This window comes from Xyrauchen texanus, chromosome 32 (genome assembly GCF_025860055.1).
Source record: "Xyrauchen texanus isolate HMW12.3.18 chromosome 32, RBS_HiC_50CHRs, whole genome shotgun sequence".
NCBI classification, from domain to species: Eukaryota; Metazoa; Chordata; class Actinopteri; order Cypriniformes; family Catostomidae; genus Xyrauchen; species Xyrauchen texanus.
Window position 1 is genome coordinate 38,787,782 of NC_068307.1, and position 11,941 is coordinate 38,799,722.

At 41.0% G+C, this 11,941-nt stretch overlaps 1 long non-coding RNA gene across 1 annotated transcript; it reads left to right on the forward strand.

The window, feature by feature from the left end:
* The first annotated feature begins 6,852 nt into the window (after positions 1-6,852).
* On the forward strand, positions 6,853-7,870 carry LOC127625610 (uncharacterized). Its single transcript, XR_007968323.1, has 5 exons — positions 6,853-6,907; positions 7,137-7,208; positions 7,314-7,546; positions 7,660-7,737; positions 7,822-7,870. It is a non-coding gene; the product is annotated as an uncharacterized LOC127625610 (long non-coding RNA).
* Positions 7,871-11,941: the final 4,071 nt, after the last annotated feature.

Consider the following 11,941-nt stretch of genomic DNA (forward strand, 5'->3'; position numbering starts at 1 on the left):
CTTTGGCAGTTGTTGTTGCCATCCTGTATCTGTCCCGCAGGTATGATATTCGGATGTGCCAATCCTGTGCAGGCGTTGTAACAAGTGGTCTGCCACTGCGAGGACGATCAGCTGTCCTCCCTGTCTCTCTGTAGCGCTGTATTTGGCGTCTCAGTACGAACATTGCAATTTATTGCCCTGGCCACATCTGCAGTCCTCATGCCTCCATGCAGAATGCCCCAGGCACGTTCACGCATATGAGCAGGGACCCTGGGCATCTTTCCTTTAGTGTTTTTCAGAGTCAGTAGAAAGGTCTCTTTAGTGTCCTAAGTTTTTATAACTGTTACCTTAATCGTCTGTCAATAAGCTGTTAGTGTCTTAACGCCCGTTCCACAGGTGCATGTTCATTATTTGTTTATGGTTCATTGAACAAGCATGGAAAACATTGTTTAAACCCTGTACAATAAAGATCTGAAAAGTTATTTGTATTTTTTATATATATAATATAGTGTACGGTAATGTGTGAACCATTCTTCTGCGCATTTAAAAAAAAAGTTATTTATATAAACATAAGATACACAAATTATCTACTGATGTCAGTGTATTATTAACACCAACTTTGAACACTATATTTTATTAGTTTATCTTATGTAGACAAAATACATTCAACTGTAAATTAAAAACTGAAGTCTAGAATTTTAAATATCCTGTAAGATATTATCCAGGAGATCAATGGATCTATTCTTCATTTATTTAGGTAACAGCTAAATATATATTGTCTTAATAACTTCTTACCTACGGGTGGCATAGATGAGCCAACAACGCGCTCCTCAAAGCTGTTGATCTTTTTGTAATATGCCTTTTTCTTCTCAAGAAAATAAAATTTTCCAAAACCAACAAAGACGGGAGTGCATTTTTGCGTCAAGCAGAATGCGGGCCGATGGGGCGATAGTCAGCAGGTGCATGAGAGTGATAAAAATTTGGGACAGACTACAAGACTTCATTCAAAAAAATTTTTAAGTTATGTTTTTGTATACATGCAGTTTTACAAATTATTATTTTAAAATTAATGGCATTGATAGAAAGGGTAAAGGAACACATATAGAAAGTATAACATAGATGAACATAGATCTCACACACTGCCATAGATGGCAAAAATCATTATATTTAGACACAGCCACAATTTTGCAGGCGTATTGCCAGTAGAATGAATGTTGCTATATCAATAAATACTGTATATGCATTCTTATAAGCTATAGCTATGTACAGGACAATAATCTCTCATGCCTTAACATTTTAGAGACACACAGTAATATTAAATTCCTCTGACACAACGACAAAGGTTTAGTGTTGGGTTACTTTTAAGAACGTAAAACTTCCTTAAGAAAACTATTAAATAAAAACTGAATAGGTGTAATTCCATCTATAGAAATCTGAATAAAACAATGTTTTACACTAAGAAGTGATACTTTATGCACAAGATAAGAATGTGATCCGTTATTGACAATCAGGGAAAAATTATTACTGAAATCAATATTTAACCTGCCATGTCCGCCATATTGTTTCCTCTGGCATGGAAGCTCAAGTTCGCTGTGATTGGTCGAGAGGATCAGCAGCAGGGACTGTTGGATAGTGGACCACTGAGGAGCTTGCACCGATCCTGGCTCTGCCGAAGGGTGCAAAGGGGGCACTCATGAGCACCCTTCTGAGTGCTAAAATGTAAAATGGGGCACCCTACGGTCTCGTGGACTTAACAGGAATTCTCAAATTAAGGCCCTGATACTGCAAGTCAACATCAAGTGTGCCATTTGGGACAGGGCCTTACATTCGTAACAAGCTAGTTGACTGTTAGGCTCTCTCCTATGGTAAAAATGATCTCAGTATATAAAGATCACTGCCAAGCCTGTGTTCCAAATGGCATAAATTATAGGTGTGTTCAATCGGCGCCAGACTTGAAGCAACGCATGACAGTTAGAAATTTTGTCCGATTTTAGACAGCACCACCATCAAAGTACAGTGAAAGCGATTCGAGAATTAAGAGTAGTATAGTAGTATGCCATTACAAAGGTGTCAGGCATGGGGAGTAACTGTATAACTGAGTAGTGGTGTTACATAATAAGGATACAAAAATATGTAACTGTAATCCATTACAGTTACATAAAATCTCAACCCATTCAGATAACAGTTACATTTGGTAAGAATTGGGATTAATAGCAGGATTACAATGTTAATTTTTTTTTTTTTTAAAGACAGAAAAAAAAGATCCTGACATAAAGTGATGACCGCTGCTTGCTATACACTCACCTAAAGGATTATTAGGAACACCTGTTCAATTTCTCATTAATAAAATTATCTAATCAACCAATCACATGGCAGTTGCTTCAATGCATTTAGGGGTGTGGTCCTGGTCAAGACAATCTCCTGAACTCCAAACTGAATGTCAAAATGGGAAAGAAAGGTGATTTAAGCAATTTTGAGCGTGGCATGGTTGTTGGTGCCAGACGGGCCGGTCTGAGTATTTCACAATCTGCTCAGTTACTGGGATTTTCACGCACAACCATTTCTAGGGTTTACAAAGAATGGTGTGAAAAGGGAAAAACATCCAGTATCGCGGCAGTCCTGTGGGCGAAAATGCCTTGTTGATGCTAGAGGTCAGAGGAGAATGGGCCGACTGATTCAAGCTGATAGAAGAGCAACTTTGCCTGAAATAACCACTCGTTACAACCGAGGTATGCAGCAAAGCATTTGTGAAGCCACAACACGCACAACCTTGAGGCGGATGGGCTACAACAGCAGAAGACCCCACCGGGTACCACTCATCTCCACTACAAATAGGAAAAAGAGGCTACAATTTGCAAGAGCTCACCAAAATTGGACAGTTGAAGACTGGAAAAATGTTGCCTGGTCTGATGAGTCTCGATTTCTGTTGAGACATTCAGATGGTAGAGTCAGAATTTGGCGTAAACAGAATGAGAACATGGATCCATCATGCCTTCTTACCACTATGCAGGCTGGTGGTGGTGGTGTAATGGTGTGGGGGATGTTTTCTTGGCACACTTTAGGCCCCTTAATGCCAATTGGGCATCGTTTAAATGCCACGGCCTACCTGAGCATTGTTTCTGACCATGTCCATCCCTTTATGGCCACCATGTACCCATCCTCTGATGGCTACTTCCAGCAGGATAATGCACCATGTCTCAAAGCTCAAATCATTTCAAATTGGTTTCTTGAACATGACAATGAGTTCACTGTACTAAAATGGCCCCCACAGTCACCAGATCTCAACCCAATAGAGCATCTTTGGGATGTGGTGGAACGGGAGCTTCGTGCCCTGGATGTGCATCCCACAAATCTCCATCAACTGCAAGATGCTATCCTATCAATATGGGCCAACATTTCTAAAGAATGCTTTCAGCACCTTGTTGAATCAATGCCACGTAGAATTAAGGCAGTTCTGAAGGCGAAAGGGAGTCAAACACAGTATTAGTATGGTGTTCCTAATAATCCTTTAGGTGAGAATGGTACATATATGATCAGATGCGGGCTAGAGATCTCTTCTGGTTCTCTCTCGTGACTCACGTGAATCTGGCGCCACTTACTGTCACATGTGTAAATAACACCTGTCTCACATCAACACTGCACTCTCCAAGCAAACATGTTCAAACACTTAAAAGTACGGTTTCATCACAATGGCCACTGGAAGACTATTATCATTTTTGTGGAAATTCCGACATTCTTGTCTTTTCAATGGAGAAAAGTGAAACAACATTTCAGTGATCAGAGTTCAGTTGTCATTTACCTTCCAGCTGTGAAGATGCAGTGATTTTCGAAGGACCCGGCATATAATTTAAAGAAGCATTTAGAGTTAAGACCCACATAAAAATCACGTTAGCAAGGATAGCTAAAATTAGTCATAAGTATTCCTTAATTTCACTTTCCGACCGTCTGTTGATTGTTTTAACGGAGCAGCACCGTTGAAAAAGAGAGTTGCTACCACTGATCTATATATATAACTGGATTGCTCATAGAATTCTAAACTGTCAGCAGTAGGTGAAGCTACCGGAAGTGCTCTGGCAGCCATTTTACTATTCCCTACTTACTATTCGAGTAGACTCGATCCGTACCGGAAACACGATTGGTACTGCGCATGTGCGAAAACTCAGATTTGATGTCACTTCCTGTCATCGCCAACGTTTTTACGACAGTCTGCCACGATTTGTACTGCGCATGAGTCCCGGTGGAGAGTGACTGATTTAAATATGGATTATTTTGTGTTGTATGTACAAATTCAAGAATTTCTTTTAAAAGGAGAAATTCCCGACAATCCCACAGAGCGTCGGAAGGTGAAACGGGCGTCTACGAATTTTACTATTAAAGGTAACTATATACCTAGAGATTTTATAATGAAAAAAGAGAAATGACTGTATGGAACAACCAGGGTCATGTGCTTAATTCACAAATTGTGTTTAAAATATCTTATTAAGCTAATATATTAAGCTACGTTAACTGTACTTGTTCAGCACACGTATCTGGGTATTATAAAGAAAAGTGAATATAATGTAGTTTATAATGTAGTCTTTTTACTTTTTCCAACTTTTTTTTTTTTATGGAGTGCCACAATAACCCTGGACTGGCCATCACAGTGGTGTCAGAGGCACTCCACAGGGTTATTGCTGGCTACTATTGGTCTACAATTATCCAGGATGTGAAAGAATGGGTAATGTACTACATTGGTGGGACTTTACTTTTACTTTCTCATTTTTCTTTTACTTCAGCAATTAAATAAATTATTAAATAAATTGAATGAATTAATAACTTTATCCTGTGTGTTTCTTAAATGCAGACATTTGTTAAAGTATGCTGAAATAAGTAGAACATATCTTTAGAAAATAAAATATTAAATGTAAAGAAATGCACACACACTTATATACACATCTGTATTTCCCAAATGGGTTCTAACAAATGTAAAGAGGCTTTTACCTCTTAATCTCAATACATGTGAATTACTTCAGATTAAAAACCGTACGAAACAATTTGTGGTATTTCAGTTAGAAACTGTTACATATTTGGGTATACAAGTAACCAAATATAATTCTATATGCACTGCTAATTTGAACACAATTGTTACATAAACAATGAAATGGCTTAATTGCGGGGCTGCAGAAAGACCTATCGTCATTGATTTCAGCTCACTAAATAACACAATTAAAAAAAAACTGGCTTAATCGATTCCTTAAAAACCCCACCTCTATTTGGAATATTTTCCCTCAGCTTGCCTTCTCACAACTTGGTGGTGCAATTTTATTTTTTATGTAATTATGGTATTCAATAAGTCCCTGTCAAGCTATCTAACTTTCACCAAAAAGTTCTTTTGGCATGGACTTTTGGCACTAAACTTTTCTCCTCATCTGTGTTACATATGGAACAATAGGAACATTCTATTTAAGAATAAATCTTTGTTCTATAATTACTGGTTCAGTAATGGAATATTTCATGTAAGACAGCTATTTAATAACGAAGGTTTGCTTTTTAGGTATACTGAATTTCTTTCAGAATATAACAGTTATGGATGCTATTCCATCTGGCTTACACACTCTATTCCTTGAGAACATTGTCTCTGCCCCTTCTATAATCTCATATTGGAATGGACTCTTTGATCATTTAAATTGCAAAAAAGCTTTTTCCTCACAAACAAAGTAAAAGAAATATCTTTTTAATTAATTCATAATATTTACCCTGTCAAAAATGTCTTAAAGAAACATTTTAGATCTGATTTTGACACTAATTGCTCTTTTTGTCAGAATGACACTGAAACCTCTCTTCATTTGTTTTGGTCTTGCATTTATTCTTTGCAACTTTGGGAAGATGTTAGTTTGTTTATCTAAAAATCGAAATTTTTCAAAGAATCCTAAAACTGTTATTTTTGAATTTGTTGAAGCAGATCCAAATGCCTGCTTTATAATAAATTTAATTATTTTCCTATGTAGATTTTATATTCATAAATGTAAATAGTTTTAATTGGAAACCTATTTCTTTGGTATTCTTACAAGAGATAAAACAGTATTTGATTACAAATTCATCTTCACTTAACAAAAAAGCACTCAGAACATGTACAATTTGCACGGCCTACAAACATTTTTATTTAATTAATGTGTAATTTTCTTTTAATTTAAGTAATTCCCACTTATTTTCTTATTCTTTCTTGTTTATTATTTTAGTTACTTTTTAGTTTTGTTTCTGTTTTGAGTTATGGTGTTGGTAAAGTAGTTTCCTTAACTAATCTTATTGCTGTTATTCTTTATATTTATTGTTGCGTATTAACTTTGTTGTAACACACTGTGAACTGAATGTTCACATTAAGCAATACAAAAAATAAATAAATAAATATATATATATATATATATATATATATATATATATATATATATATATATATATATATATATATATATATTTTATTTTATCAATTTAATTTGTGCCACATATTAACCTTAAAAAAAAATTTCTTTTTTTTTATTATTAACAAGAAAAAACATACAAAACTCTCGTAGGGGAGAAATAAGAAATATGCATCAATAGGAACAATACAATTATTGTCTTTATATCAAGAGAATCACTAGTTAAGCTATCTCCGGTACTGATAACTACTGTCTTTTTTTTTTTTTAAAGCTTAATAAAGTCATCTTTATTGCCAAAAAAAAAGGATACAAATCACAAGTGACTTATCAAAATATACATAACAATTTTCTCAAATTTTCTAAAGACAAAAACTCTTCTCTTCCTCTTCCTGTCAGAGGAAGAGAAGAGGTCTGTTCTTATGGAGTGCCACAATAACCCTGGACTGGCCATCACAGTGGTGTCAGAGGCACTCAACAGGGTTATTGCTGGCTACTATTGGCCTACAATTATCCAGGATGTGAAAGAATGGGTAATGTACTACATTGGTGGTACTTTACTTTTACTTTCTTCTTTTTCTTTTACTTCTACTTTTTCCAGTTTTTTTCTTTACAAGTATCTATACTTAAGAATGTATCTATTTTTGCCACCTCTGATTGTTCAATACCTCCTTGATTTAGAAGTTATATTTATTGTCATCACCAACTTGTATCAACTGGATATTTTCTAGACATTGTTAAAACATTTTTTTTGCTTTTTAGGTCAGATCTTGTCACCGCTGCCAGTTGAATGACCCCATCAAGACTGTTGTGCCAGTCTTGCATTCCATTAAGGTACTACTTACAATAATTTAGCATACTGATTAGACTAACAAGCTAGTCTCAAGCTTGTGTACAGTTTTCCCAGCATTTGGCTGATGCTAATTTTGTGCCATGCAGGTAAAAGAATCTTGGGAAGTGCTTGGTTTGGATTTGATTGGACCACTGCCAGAAACAGCACGCAACAACAAGTATGTCCTTACATGACAGACCTGTACACCAAGTGGGTTATTGCAGAACCAATGCAATCTAAGAAAGCAGCTGAGGTGTCTGCAATAATAACCACAAAGTTGTACTTGTTCGGCATGGATAGGAAAATCATTACAGACCAAGGGAAGGAGTTTGTCAACAAGGTGAAGTTTTGTAAAGGTTTATTATGTTTTTTCCCCCTACTTTAGTCTCTACATGTATGTTGTTGTCTACAATTACTCCAGTCTTGCAAATTTAACTGATAATCCCTCTACAGCTCAACAACAGCATTTTCAGTACGCTGAAAATCAAACATGCTGTCTCCAGTGCTTACCATCCCCAGACCAACGGACAGGTAACTCTTTGGATATCTGTTCTGTAAGATCTATTGTTGTCTTGTGGTTATTCGTCAACTTTATATATGCATTGATATGTACAGGATGAAAGGACCAATCAGAATATCAAGCGTGCTCTCAGGAAGTATGTGAATGACAACCATAATGACTGGGATCTCCACCTTCCTGCTGTGGTGTATGGAATCAACACTGCAAAGCAGGTTGTGTTTTAACATGCTTACTTATTATATTTATAATATCTACAGTTAGTTGTCAGTGGTAAAACTTAATTGATAAATTTATTTAATATGTAATGTCAAGGGTGGAGTTTTTCCCTTCAATACAAATGTAATAGTTAATGGGAAGCTTCCTATATGATCAGTACTCCACTAGACACAGTCCCTACTTCCTCCTCTTCCATCGACACCCACGTCTGCCAGAGGTCATGAATGCCTGTCCCATGGGAGATGATTTTGAAGTTGCTGACCCGGAAGATGACATCGACACCAGAGTCAATATGATGAAACTTCTTAATGAAACAGTTTGTATTTGAATAATAAAGGTAAATTAAGTAGTGACATACTATCGGAATTAGACCTAGGCATAGGCTGATGTATTTTCTTTGCTATGATTCTGATTCTCTGAGCTCTTGTTATGTCACTGTTACATTGTATATTTAGAGATGTGGATAATGTAATGTTTCTGGGACTGTGTGTGTCTATGTGTGCCCAGAGTGTCACTATCACTTTAGCATTCTCTACCTCAGTAGATAGCATCACCATTCAGGGAATTCCTGTGGTGTCTACATGCTGATGGTAAGAATGTTTAATTTGTCAAAGCTGTTAGATAATAAAATCAAAGTCTTACAGTGTTATTTGCATTTCACAGTATGCTCTCAGCACCTGTACATCATGTCCATTAACATTCACAGAGGTAAGTTGGATTTTCACACAAGTATGCCATCAAACTACTGGTATATGTCCATTTTTTTATTTGTATTTTTGTGTTTTTAGGAGGAGGTGCCATTGATTCACCAGTGGTGGTTGATGGAGAGGTTTTGCCAGGAAGGTTATGACAGACTCTACAGATAAAATTTCAGTATCTTGGCTATATTAAGTCACTGTTGGCCAAGTCATACTAGAAAGTTGTTTTACAAATAGAGTGCATATACATTTACATATTTACCAAAGTTATGGACAGAGATTTGCATACTGGACAGAAGAAGCATCCCAAATCCTTCAGGGAACCCTTGAGCCTGTCTTTAGGGTGTCAAAATCCACCACCACAAAACTGTTGCCCAGCAAAAGAGCTGTGGTTGAAGAGGACACTGATAAGGTAAATTATTTTAGTGGTCATATATCAAGCAGTTGCATGCATGCTGGATAAATAGTTTAATTAGTTTACATGCCATTTATATATATATATATATATATATATATATATATATATATATATATATATATATATTTCACCAGGTGCAACAGCCGACCATTTAGGCGGTGGGCCGAAGTCCGTCTATCTCGCTTAGTTTTTGATTTGATAGTTACCCAGCAGCTGTCTGGCTCATTTTTTTATTTGTCTGTATGAATAATTCACAAAAAGATTACCGATTGTTTCCAACGCCAATTGTTGCACATTAAAGTATAAAAATAGATTTAATTTCGCTAGCTGATCACAAACGCTGGTCGGAGTGAGATCCAATCAACGCTTGTGTTGTTACCTTGTTGAATTGATTTGGCCAATCACGCTATTCGTTGAACCGGCGTCGCGTGACTCGCGGCCAGTCTGAAGCCAAATGAGTCTACAACCCAACCTGGAGAGACCGGTGTGTCTCGGCAAGACAACGTCAAGGTAAGATTTGTTTTACAATGATTATACACCCCTATATCTTAATGCTTTTCATATAAGTTGTATTTAAGACTGCAAGCTATACTTCGTTGTGAATATATGCGTTGTCGTTGATGAGAACAGTAGCCACGAAAGAATGTTGGTAGTGGAGCAGTAAAGCTAGGTCTAACGGTATTGTTAGGAATTCCTTGTCTTGTTTCACTGTTGCCCTCTGTCTGCCATTTTTGTCACCTTTGCATTCCATAGTTTTCACTTTTGTCCCTTGTTTAGCTCCACTGTCTCACTTGTCATTGTTTAGAACTACACTTCCCAGAATCCACCTGCCGTCATCACTGCCATTTTGTTCATTGTTTTCACCTGTGTCTCATTCTGTCATCACTCACTGTGTATTTAAGCCCTGCTTTTTGTTCACTTCTTGTTGTTCGTTGAATGTTGTTAGCCTGGTGTGTGTTCCCTGCCTGTGTTTTCTAGTTTTATGTTTATTTCCCCATTGAGGGTTTTCCTTTGTGTTTTTTCTTGCTTGTTTACTTAATAAAGTTGAACTGCGATTGGATCCGCATCTCCTCGTCTGCTTCGCTGCCTCCATTCGTAACAGAACGAACGACCAAACATGGATCCAGCGGTTCGAAAAGCGAGCTGTCAGCTGCTCAGCCTTAGTCAGGGAAATCGTCCAGTGGAGGACCACATCCGCGATTTCCTCGCGATTGCGAGTGCCACCGAATTCCCTGACTCCGACCTGGTGGGGTTTTTCCGGGCGAGCCTGAACAGTGCGCTCAAGGAGCGGTTGCCACAGGCAACGCGCGGCTGGACGCTCCACGTGTTCGTGGAGGAGACTCTGCTGGCCTGCGGTTCACCGTTTACTGTGGGCATCATCGAGGAGAACCATGCCACTCCTCCCACAGTGGTAACTCTCCCTTCGCCCGTGGTTCGTCCCTTCACGCCTACCACGGCCAACGAGCCAGCGTTGCCAGCTTCGTCCGCCCGGCGGAGGAGGAGAAGAGGAAAGGCTTCTGCTCCCCAGTCTCCGCCTGCCACGGTCAGCGAGCCAGAGCCCACGCCTGCCCCGGTCTGCGAGCCAGAGCCCTCGTCAGCTACGGTCAGCGAGCCAGAGCCCTCACCTGCCCCGGTCTGCGAGCCAGAGCCCTGGTCAGCGAACCCAAGCCAGCGCATACCACAGTCACCCAGCCAGAGCCTGTCGCCTCAGAGGTCAGTGAGCCAGTACCTGTCGCCTCAGAGGTCAGTGAGCCAGTACCTGTCGCCTCAGAAGTCAGTGAGCCAGCGCATACCACAGTCAGTGAGCCAGCGCCTGTCACCTCAGGTCCCTGAGCCAGCGCCTGTCACCTCAGGTCCCTGAGCCAGCGCCTGTCGCCTCGACCGTCCCTGAGCCAGCGCCTGTCGCCTCGACCGTCCCTGAGCCAGCGCCTGTCGCCTCGACCGTCCCTGAGCCAGCGCCTGTCGCCTCGACCGTCCCTGAGCCAGCGCCTGTAGCCTCGACCGTTCACGGGCTAATGCCAATAGCCTGGACTGACCAAAAGCCAGCGCCAATGGTCATGCCCGTCATAGAGCCTGCGCCCCTCAAGCCTCCCGAGCTTTCCAGAGCTCCGCCTCCCGAGCTTTCCAGAGCTCCGCCTCCCGAGCTTTCCAGAGCTCCGCCTCCCGAGCGTTCCAGAGCTCCGCCTTCCGAGCCTCCCGAGCTTTCCAGAGCTCCGCCTCTCAAGCCTCCCAGGGCTCCGCCTCTCAAGCCTCCCAGGGCTCCGCCTCTCAAGCCTCTCGAGCCTCTCGAGTCTTCCAGGGCTCCTCTCGAGTCTTCCAGGGCTCCTCTCGAGTCTTCCAGGGCTCCTCTCGAGTCTTCCAGGGCTCCTCTCGAGTCTTCCAGGGCTCCTCTCGAGCCTTCCAGGGCTCCGCCTCTCAAGTCTCCCGAGCCTCCCAGGGCTCCGCCTCTCAAGTCTCCCGAGCCTCCCAGGGCTCCTCTCGAACCTCCCAGTGCTCCGCCTCTCAAGCCTCTCGAGCCTCCCAGGGCTCCACCCCTCAAGTCTCTCGAGCCTCCCAGGGCTCCACCCCTCAAGTCTCTCGAGCCTCCCAGCGCTCCACCCCTCAAGTCTCTTGAGCCTCCCAGGGCTCCGCCTCTCAAGCCTCTCGAGCCTTCCAGGGCTCCGCCTCTCAAGTCTCCCGAGCCACCCAGGGCTCCTCCTCCCAAGCCTCCTAGGGCTCCGCCTCCCAGGGCTCCATCTCTCAAGTCTCTCGAGTCTGCCAGGGCTCCTCCTCCCGAGATTCCCGCGGCTCCGCCTCCCGAGCCTCCCGCGGCTCCGCCTCCCGAGCCTCCTGCGGCTCCGCCTCCCGAGCCTCCTGCGGCTCCTGCGGCTCCGCCTCCCGAGC